Here is an 11,531-nt window from a genome sequence, read left to right on the forward strand (position 1 = left end):
AGAGGATTGCTTCCACACAAAAAGACAACTGTTTATGTTTATATAAGCCATCCTAGCATGCAAACACAATGACACATCCATGGGAAGAACAGTTCCTCTTTTTCAGAAATCCCCATCCCCTGACTGTCAGTCTTTCTTATTGAATTCTAGTATTTTATTTTGTTTGTTTTAATTTGTGCTTTATAGTCATTTGTGTCTGGAAGTCCGTAAAATATGCACTAAGTATGGTGAAGCAAAAAAAAATTTTTTTGGAGCTTATCTGATACAATCCTGTAGAGATAGGTGATTTTGGTTGTATTTCATTTAAATTCTCCACTTAATAAGATAACAATTGCAGATGTTTGGAGATCTTTAACATGGCAGTTTTGTTTTTGTCACGTGCATGCGACAAAAATGCTTCATTGCTTCCCTTTTTGGTTGACAGGCAAAGTATTTAGTGTTTTAATTAATTGATAACGTGCCCTGATTTGGAAACAGGAGGAGATGGTTTAAGAAGTAATGATCAGTCTCCAAAGGACCAATGTATTCTAGTGCTGCTGAACCAGCTCATGACCCTGCATGGTGAGTGTGGCACAGAGTACTGCAAGAGAGGTTTCCTACAACACCTATCTTTGTGGACTGGTTGGAATTTTCTAAATGTAAAATGTTTTCCAGATAGGGCCCCCAAAATTCCAGGATCCAGACAAGCCGCAACTAAAAAAAAACAGCAGCCACAGCTGGTGACAAGAACAGGTAGGACAGTCTGTCAAATGTTCTGAGTCTAGTGGGAAAATCCTGATTTATTTATTTTTTATTTTTTTGGTGACTGTTCTGCCCAATCTATGGGGCAGGTCAAGACTGTGTACTCTTTATGTACACACTGCATTCTTTTTATACTACACTAGGGTGCTAGCTGTCCTTTGTGGGCTGATCACTCCCCCTCTAGTTTCTGGTCCCGCCTCTTTGATGGCTGGCCACACCCCTTCTGGTGGGCCCCTGGCGTTGCAGCCCCTGGTGGGCCTTTCATGCCCCAGTCTGACACTGACCCTGTATCAATCCAATATTCAAAGAGGGACGTCTTTAACATCACATATGCTGCTCTGTGTCTAAATGTAGCTTTGTCTTGCTACTGCAACAAACACAGGACATTTATTATTATTTTGTGAGCAGCTTCACTGTGTGACACCATCGTAGCAGATCAATTCCGCTATTACATTTTGCCGATCTGTAATTATAATAAACATATGAAGCACCCGATATGGAATAGAATATTCCTATTTGTATGAATGACCATCCGGCATACCGACTAGCAGATAGATTTTACTTCTATATATGGAAGCAAGTAGACTTTCTGTATCAGTGAACTGGATGACTATAACATTAGTCTACTGACTCCTATGTGATTTATCTCCTTTATAATATTATTTGAGCATGAATAATCTTTATAACAAATCATAAGAGATCAATCAGGAGATCAAACATTAGCTCATACTAGCTCCGTTACCCGCTCAGGTGGATCTAGACGAAACAGTCTCTTATCAATTATAACTCAGGACAGCTCGATTATTGGGCAGAATATAGCCCATTGTTACTAAGCTCATTGTGGCAATTATAATTTCACATGCCACAACAATTTTTGTAGTACGCTACATTTCCCCCAGTGAGTGTTTTTATACAAATGTCTTTGTGTCTATGTTTGTTTTTAATATTTCACACAATTTTTCTTGGTTAGATGATACTTTATTTTCCTTTTAACCATAATTAATAAAAGTTATATTTTAGGGTGGAGTGCTGCCCAGCCTTTCTCTTATGGAAACTTCTTTGATTTTTTTTCCTTTTTCCCATACACCCCAAAACATTTGTAGTGGTGTAGCTTCTCAGCTGCAGGTACTGGGATCATTATTAGAATGAACGGAAAACAAATAGTGCAGATTAGTCTGTGAAGCTGCTAGATAGGGACAAAAAGTTTTGTGTTGACTATTGACATAGTAATGTTTTCTTTTGGTTTCCCTTTAGGGAATGTACAGGTTGAAAAAAATTGTTATTTTGGTTAGATTCAGTTATCCTTGGTTTATTAACCATGATTTCAGTTAATATGTATAGTGTTTGAGATCAGATGACAAATATACAGTCAAGTTGGGTTAAATTCAGTTATTTTTGGTTAAAATTTGTTTGTTTTCATTTTTTTGCATAAATGTGTATATGCCCAGCAAAGACATTCACTGTTAGAAATGCTATATACGCTGGCAGGGCCTGCAAGATAAACTTTGGGCCCCAGAACAGCAGCTTATTGAGGCCCCTCCCATAGCCACTGAAGGGGGCATGGATGCATCAGGTTGGTGGCTTCTCCTACTACATTGGCAGGCCATGCCCCCAGGTCCCTGGTATTTCGTACTTGCTCCACCTTCCTCCCACTGCCCATGTACGCTGGTACTCAATGTAAAGAGATCTGCAACATTAAATGATGAATTTTGTAATGCGCTTTCTTATACGTTTCATTCTAGTTTCTGCATAGTAGGACCTGTTATTGTTATTGTAGGGGTTTATGCAAATTATTTAGGATTGATTTAGATATGTATATACATAGTATTGTCCACTTACTAAGCTGTGACATGGTGGATTACTGCTAAATGACAGTAAACCCTATTATTCTATTCTCATAAAACCAATATAGAACTAAATGCACTATAAAGAGCAAACCTACCATTAGCCATGTACCTGAAAAACACTTGTTGTGGTATAGCATCTTGTCATCAGGGATTGGGAACATTGGAAAATAAAGGAAATAGATAATGTAAAGTAAAGGTAAATATTGTCAGAGAACGTGTTTAGTCTGCTAAAAAGTTGAAATTTAGAAGAGAATTCACTTTTCAGCAGGACAATGATCAATTCCAAGCAGTAAGCCAAGGCAACAATGAAAATGTATGGCATGACTTGAAATTTTCTCCTAACTTGTCTGTAGAGCTGTTAGATACCAACAAAATGTTTTGATTGTGGCAATTTAAAAACTGTCGTCTATTGACATAGTAATCTGTTTATCTTGTTTTCCATTTAGATGATGATAAATAATCCTCCAAAACCCCAAAAATGTGGGAAATCATATGATCTGGGACGGGATCGCTATATGGAGGTAGAGGAAACGGTTATTATGGTTCGGAAGAGGTACACACACGGTTGTGCCACACACTTGGTTTGGGGGGGGGAATACACAAACTCAGCAAGATTGCCCACATTCCTCTCTTATTTTACATGGGGAGGTTACTCTGCATTGAGAGGGATAAATGGGAGTGCATAACGCACACAAGAATTGTGTCTGTGTCCTCTGGAGGTTCCCTGGCAGATCTAGACTGATCTGGTTAAGATTTAAAAAACAGTTTTGAGGTCCCATAAAACCACAATACAGTTTTATGACCAAATATTAAAGCGTTATTTGCAGTAGTCGAAGTGGAAATTTAGAAGTTGTGGTATGGAAAATTCAACTGAAAAGCCAATGTCTGCTGAGGCTCCCATGATCAACATTTATATACATAGCACCAGCACATTCCGTAGCGTTTTACCATGGAGAAGATGCACAGTCATAAAACAATACCGGGTAATACAGGCAAACAGAGCGATAAGAGGGCCCTGCTCACAAGGTTACAATTTAATAGCTTTAGGGGCTTTGATTGTTTTTTTTAATTCTGTAGTAACATACAGACATGTAAAATTATAATAGGTAACTGTTTTATTAAAATAATATAGATATATTAATATAGGAATTCCATTTAAGAGAGATAATGTTAGAAAACCTACACAATTCCAGTCTTTATGTGTAGTAACTCCTTGTTGGTAACAGTAACAATTTTGTAAATATTATAGCCTTTTTAAGTGCTGAATCAATCAGTGGTAGTGAGTAAATTGTATCCAAAAGAGGTACTTTGTAATAGAACGTGATGCTGAGGGAGTCAAAAAAGGCAAAGGTTAAGTCTGAGTTAGTGGTTCTCTGGTTCATTCAATAGATATAATTCATATTGGATGTTACAACTGATGTCTACGGACAAGATGTTTAGAGAACAAAGCCAGTTACTTACAGCTAGTTAATTAACCTGTTTATAACCAGCTGGACCTCAGCAGGAAAGTGGAAAGCAGCTCCACACAGATTATTCAGTGAAGAATGTAGCACAGTGCAATTGACTCTCCCTGACATGCAATAGCAGAGGAGTCTGGGCAGTGTTGGGTAGTAGTGAAGAAGAGGTCTGTTTAGGAATTCCTTGTGTGTGTTTCTCAGTTCGGCAGCAGGTTTGGACACTGTGCCACCAGTTTTAAAAGCACAATGATCTGTGAAGTGCCAGACGAAGATCAGTTAAATGCTCTGTGTTGTACCTTTACAGTATATTTTGACTATTGTTAATGTTGAAGTAGGGGGCAGGAAAAAGCCGCAGTGAGTTGGATGATATGGAAAAGTGGTGTTATGGCATACCGTTGTATACCAGCCCACTTCTGCCCATTTAAGCACATTTCAAACCTAACATTACCCAAGCACATTTCAAACCTAACATTACCCAGGCACCCGAAAACATTTGTGGTCCTTATAAAACAGATAATGTTAGAAAAACTACACAATTCCAGTCTTTCTTATGTGTAGTAACTCCTTGTTGGTAACAGTAACAATTTTGTAAATATTATATCCTTGATATGTAGCTTCTCATCCGCAGGGACTAGAAACATTATTAGGATGAAAGGAAAACGGATAGTGCAGAGCAGTCTGCAATGCAGCTAGATACCAACAAAAAGGTTTTTTTGCTGTAGTTTTGATTCACCTGTTGTCTAGTGACCTTTTACCTTGTTTCCCCTTTAGGGAACGTACAGAACTACTTTAAAGGACCATAATCGCCCTAAATCTTTTCACCTGGGCCGCAACATACAGGTATAGTATTTGAGACCAAACGACAAATACACATTTGTGCATAAAGGGACAGGGGCAGAAGAGTGTATCACATGGTCCCATAGTAAAATTTAGGTAGGTGCCAGCGATGTCGCTCCAGCCCCTCCCGGCACCCCACATGGACCAGCTCACTATAGGTGTTCACTTTGCTCTTTTGAGATCAGAGCAGTAGCCTTGTTTGGGGAGGGGGATTGAGGCAGGGGTCTTGTAGGTGGGGTTATCCCACTATTGTCAGGCCTCTCTCATCTCTGTGCCCTATCCCGGCTGCACACCCTGTAGTATTACTCTTGTGATGGGCTGTATGCCCAATATAAACTTTCACAGGTAGATGTGTTGTATGTACTGGTTTTCCATGTAAAGAAGACTGCAGCATGCTTTATTATTTCAATCTATTTTCCAGTTCTTTTTATTATTGTCTTCTCACTAAGCAGTGATATGTTAGATTATTAGTGTATCACAGCATGTACCTATTGTTCTTCTTACTAGAATGCAGTGTCAGTGCATAATGCTGGACTAATTTCACAGCAGCTGGAGAGCCACAGATGGATTAAGCATAAGTCAGTTTCAATATCTCCATCTTTGAAATTGCCCCTGACTGCATCCAGCCATTGGGTATTGCCCACAGAACTAAGCTGGGAGCCATTAACTTTCTCCAGCCACAGACTGTACCAGTTAAGGCTGGCAAGAACCTCCCAAGGTTGTATGGCTGCAGTCTTACATGTTCCCAGGTGCAATAGGGAAGAACCCTCCACATAGGGGCTTATTTAACTACCAGTTAACCCGTGCATGATACTCATGCATTCTAGTCAAATCAAGCTACTTAAGGTGTTAAAAAGGTTCTTGTCATGCATTTGGGCCTAGCCCAGGCCTCAACCACCAACCACTCCCCACTGTCACCCCCGGCAACCACCAACCACTCCCAACTGTCACTTCTCCTTCAAGAAATATATATATATTTTTTTTAAATCTTTATAAACACTTTTAACAATTAACAAATTAAATTAACAAATTAAAAATATATTAGTATACCAAATTTCAGCCCTTTCTGAAATTTTTTTTTCCCACACACACTAAGAATTTAGTAGGTCAGTGTATAACTCCGCCCAGCAGGTGGCGCTGCAGCTTGGTTTTATTTTTTTCACACACACACAGACAGACTAACACACGCCACTAGACATTTATATATTAGATGTTCTACTGGATTATGTTGGGGGTCCTAGTTTGGGGGCCATTTTATTATGCCTTTCTCCAGTGTTCCAGGAGGACACAGCACTATCTAGCTTCAGGAGCTGAACAACAGTAACATTGATGCTTTGTTTGAAATTCAGCTTTGCTTTTGAAGACAACCGTCTATTTCACGCTGCTTCTACTGCTCATCACCGCAAGCTTTCTAGGTTATACTCACAACTGATCACTTCTCTTTGTCAGTTACTGCAGGTTTGTTAAACAAATGACTCTGCAATAATTATCAAAGAGGAGAGATAAACAGTATTGATAAAAGCTGCTTCTTAGTAAGAGGATACCATAGTCACTTGCACTACAGTTTAGATTGGACTTGTATTTACTCATCTCTTCTTCTTTTACATTTAGATAACACCCGAACAAGATTTAAGAACTTGTGGTTTCTACCCATTTTCCACCAATACCTGCAGTTGAAACATCAAAATCAAAGCCGTTACCTTTTTATTTTCATTGCCCCTGTCTATTCCCGAGGAGGAGCCTTTCTTAACAACTGACAGAGGGGAGGAACGTGTCTACAAGTAGCTCATTGGCAGCTGGTCCCAGGCGAGGAAAACAATGATGAGAAATGCCTTCTTTAGGACATACCTATTAATGCTATAAGGGATGAAAGTGAAAATGGACATAAATAAACTTTCATCATTTAGTACTGGAGTATTGTAATTGTCATTGCAATGGTATTATTGACATAATCATGCTGCATAAAATTTAATGTACGTTTTTAATAACAATTTCTGTTTCTTTTTGAAGTCTCCAATTCAGGTGCATAGGACAGAAACTCAAAAAGCATTAATAGGGCATTACAAAGTTTTCAGAACCTGTTCAGTAGTGGGGCTAGGATCTTCAAATACAAGATCTGTGAAATAAAGCCGAAATGCTTCCCACGGTTCCAGAATTTTTTTCGTACAGTTCAACAAAATCGAAATCTGTCTATGCTTAAAACTGCTGAAAACTAGTATATACACCAATCAGCTACAACATAAAAGCCACCTGCCTATTATTGTGCAGGTCCCCTTGTGCCGCCTAAACAGTTCTGACCAATAGAAGCATGGAATCCATAAGACCTCTGAAGATGTTCTGTGGTATCCGGTACCAAAACGTTAGCAACAGATCCTTTAAGTCATGTAAGTTGCGAGGTGGTGCTTCCATAGCTCATATTTATTTTTTCAGCACATCCCACTGATGCTCAATTGGATTGAGACCTGGGGAATTTTGAGGCCAAGTGAACAGCTTGACCTCTTTGTCATGTTCATCAAACCATTCCTTTAACAAATTTTACTGTGTGGCAGGATGCATTAGCCTGCTGAATGAGGCTATCAGGGAATATCATTGACATGAAGACATTGGTCTGCAACAATGTTTCGGCAGGTGGTATGTGTCTAAGTAACATCCCCATAAAATACCAGGACCCAAGTTTTCCCAGCAGAACATTGCCAAGAGCATCACATTGCCTTCACGGGCTTGCCTTCTCATAGTGCATCCTGGTGCCATCCCTTCCCCAGGTAAACAATGCACATGCACCCAGCTATCCACATGATGTAAAAGAAAATTTGATTCATAAGACCAGGCCACCTTCTTCCATTGCACCATGTTCTGGCACTCACGTGCCCATTGTAACACATTCGGCAGGTGACGGGTCAGCAAGGGCACTCTGACCGGTCTGCATATGCAGGAAGATGCAATGTACTGTGTGTTCTGACACCTATCTATCATAGCCAGCATTAACTTTATGTCACGACTTTGAATGATTTTGTAGATCCCTTGCCTCTGTCTATATAGAACTTGCCCGGGAGTGCGGAGTCTAACGCATAGGAGGTATTCACCAGGGATCCCCGCAAGGGAATATGGACTCCGCTGCTCCTATTCCGCAGGTCGCGGTCTCCCAGACAAGAACTAACAGAGGGTAGTGGAGGCAACACACAATGAAGCAGAGGATGTTGATATCAAAAGATTAAAAGTTCACGGCTCACAGGCTTAAGTAGTAATAGTAATAGAACACTGGAGATAGTAGTAATGCTGCAGAATAATGTATTGACTGATGGTACAATAGAAATAGAAGAATATATATATATATAACGGCAGATACTGAACACACGGCTATTTGGACAACAGGCAAAATGCAGATCACATTATGCTACTTCATAGTTGGTAACTCTTGACAACTGCATGGGATGAGTAAAACAATAGTTCAAACGTAGAGATGATAAACGGAGAATGCGTGGATCCAATAACATAACACACAGCAGATAAATGTGAATCACTGGTACAGCAATAGTCCCGACAGAATGATAATGTAGAACTGCTGATCTGAAGACAAAGATGACTCTACGTAGCAGGTGGGTTACAGGTATCACAATAATTCTCAGGATGGAAAAGCAATAATCGTTGAACTAGTTGGTTCTACAGGTAACAATCCCAAATGATGAGAGTGAACAGAAAAAACATCAAACAGTTTGTTACCTAGAAGTAGCAGAGGAGCGAAGAGTATCCAAGCCGTGTGTGGAACTACAGATGACAGGTATCTTCAGTAGTAGACTTATCAATGAAGAAATAGCGCTGTTGGATCAGCCGAAATAAACATAGAAACTTGAGCCGTAGAACTAGCCACAGATGCAGCAGACAACTCACAGAAGAAGTTCAGCATGCAGGTAACAGCGGAGAGAAGTATCCGATGAGCCCAATGTGGAGCTGCAAGTGACAGGCACCCTTGGCTGCAGACCGTAGTAATTCAACGTGCAGATTAACAACGGGAAGAGTCTCAATTGAACCCAGCATGGAAGTACAAACGACAGGTGTGCAGGAATGGCCACAGGTGCAGCAATCAACTCACAGTGGAAGTTCAGCGTGTAGGTTTGACTGCAGCGAGGAGTCTCCGATGAGGCCAGCGTGGAACTACAAGTAACAGGTACTTTAGCTGTAGATAGCAGTAGTCCAGCGAGCAGGTAACAGCAGCGAGAAGTTCAGCAGAGGAGCAAACGGGAGGTCAAGTAATGGCAGCCAGGACCTAATGCAGACTGAGTAACACGAAGAACATGCAATGAGCCAAGGACCATGGATAGTTTAAATAATTCTCCAGAACCAATGAGAATCGGGAGGAGGTCTAGAACAAGGTAGCAAGGAACACCTGTGTAAAAGTAGTGTCTCAGAAACAGGAGTAGGCTCAATCACAGTTCCTAGAGGAAAGTCACAGTGCCGGAACCTATCTATGGGACCGGCGTGTGACACTTTATCAACAATTTGTGCTACAGTAGCTCTTCTGTGAGATTGGGCTAGCCTTCACTCCTCAGGCACATCAATGAGCCTTGGGCACCCATGAGCCTGTCACCGGTTCACCGGTTATCCTTGCATGGACCGGATTTGGTAGGTACTAAGCACTGCATGCCAGGAACATCCCTCAAGACCTGCCATTTTGGAGATGCTCTGATCCAGTCGTCTAGCCCTCACAATATGTCTCTTGTCAAAGTCACCCAGATCCTTATAATTGCCCATTTTTCCTGATTCACATCAACTTCAAGAACTGACTGTTCACTTGCTGCCTAATATTTCCTACCCTTTAACATGCCATAACTAGATGATCAATGGTATTCATTTCACTTGTCAGTGGTTTTAGTGTTGTCACTGATTGGTGTATACACCAAGTTACATCCTCCAGTGGCTTGGGAAAAAGTTTACAAACATGGGAGGCTGAAAGATGGCTCGTGATGTGTACATTTGATAACAATTACCCATGGAAATTGAGTTGCAATATATGTTGCAACATTTTCACTTGAATCCATATTGGAATTTGTTGTGTCAGTGCAGAAGCCAATACAATTATCACAAGGTAACTTCTGCACTATGAATAGACTGTTTTTCATTGTCAGAAATGTAGATTTGGGGCTTGAGTCAAAAGCTGTCACAGGATCTAACGCATCACTTTGCATTTTCATAAATATTGGTTAATCTCACAAAATTACTGCCTCTTGTGTAGGTGTACTATAAAGTTACAATGGCACTTTACAAAGTGAATATGTCACAGGATTTTTGAAAATTGGCTTTCAGAGCTTTGTAAAAAAGTTGATGAAATTAACATGTAATCAAATTGAAATATTTTATTACGGTGTTTTTTCTATTGGGTAATCCCCTGTAAATGTAATCCCACATTTGGCACTATACATTTTGTACACATCCCCATAAATCTTACTCCAGAATTCACATGCTTATGGGATTCAGTATAACAATTCAACTACCTAATCCTTGGTCTGACCACTACACGGTCATTGCTACATTTGCACTCCTGAACAGTACTTAGAGGTTGCTGTTCCTGGAGACTGAACGAGTACCTGCTCAAGATCCCTCAATTCAAAGAGCAATTCATATGCTCAACTCTGAGAATATTGTGATATAAATTTAAACTCAGATTCCTTACTCCCCACTGTGTGGGAAGCCCACTAGTGGTCATTAGAGGCAATTTGATCAAATACGCCTCGTTTTGCAAGAAACAGCAATCACATAGATTAGTCCCTTACCATCAGACTACGGCAGCTTGAGCACATTCTTAAAAAATAAATCACTCTGACTCAGTCTATAAACAAATCCTCTCTGTTAGAGGGAAAATTCAATCAGTCCTTGGAAGAAAAAAATGAAAAATCCCTCGGCTGGTTGATCCAGAAATTCTAGGAAAAAAGTAATAAATCCAATACTATGCTTGCAAACAAGTTAAAAGCTAAAAAAGATGTACAAGCCACCCTGACCATAAGGTACAAAAAGGAGAAGATTAATTATGATGCTACTAAAATTAACAAATCTTTCCACCATTTCTATATTTCTCTCCATAACCTACAAAAAAATGCCTCCCTTTTCCCCATCACACCTGCTGTTATACAGCAGTATCTAAAAAGTTGCGATCTACCTAAACTAAACAGAACTTTAGCTAATAAGATGAGTTCAGATATAACTGAGGAATAGGTGAAAGAGGCGCATAAGGCTCAGAAACTCCCTAAGGCTTCCAACATTGATGGCTTCCCAATATCATACTATGGATTCTGCTCACCTATTTTAATCTCTTGATCTTTACTTTTAATCATATTCTTCATGGAGGTAAATTTCACCCAGATACTACACACTCCACCATTATAGTCATTGCCAAGCCTAATAAAAGATATGTGCTAACTATCGTCCAATCTCTTTACTAAAATCTGAGCATACAGACTGAAAACTCATCTAACTTATCTGATTGATCCAGATCAAGTTGTTTTTGACCCCATGAGACAAGCTCTTGACAAAGAAGAACAGAGAACCTGATTTCCTATATAAACCAGTCGTAGGATCCCTCTCTGCTATTGGCATTATACGCAGAGAAGGCTTTTGATAGGCTCACCTGGCCATTTATGTTTCAAACACTCAATAA

The 11,531-nt window shown here is 39.9% G+C and overlaps 1 long non-coding RNA gene across 1 annotated transcript; it reads left to right on the forward strand.

The window, feature by feature from the left end:
* The first annotated feature begins 717 nt into the window (after positions 1-717).
* LOC142109245 (uncharacterized) lies at positions 718-6,788 on the forward strand. The gene is made up of 4 exons (XR_012680316.1): positions 718-732; positions 3,035-3,109; positions 4,817-4,885; positions 6,494-6,788. It is a non-coding gene; the product is annotated as an uncharacterized LOC142109245 (long non-coding RNA).
* Positions 6,789-11,531: the final 4,743 nt, after the last annotated feature.

The sequence above is a fragment of the Mixophyes fleayi genome, chromosome 1 (genome assembly GCF_038048845.1).
Source record: "Mixophyes fleayi isolate aMixFle1 chromosome 1, aMixFle1.hap1, whole genome shotgun sequence".
NCBI lineage: Eukaryota > Metazoa > Chordata > Amphibia > Anura > Limnodynastidae > Mixophyes > Mixophyes fleayi.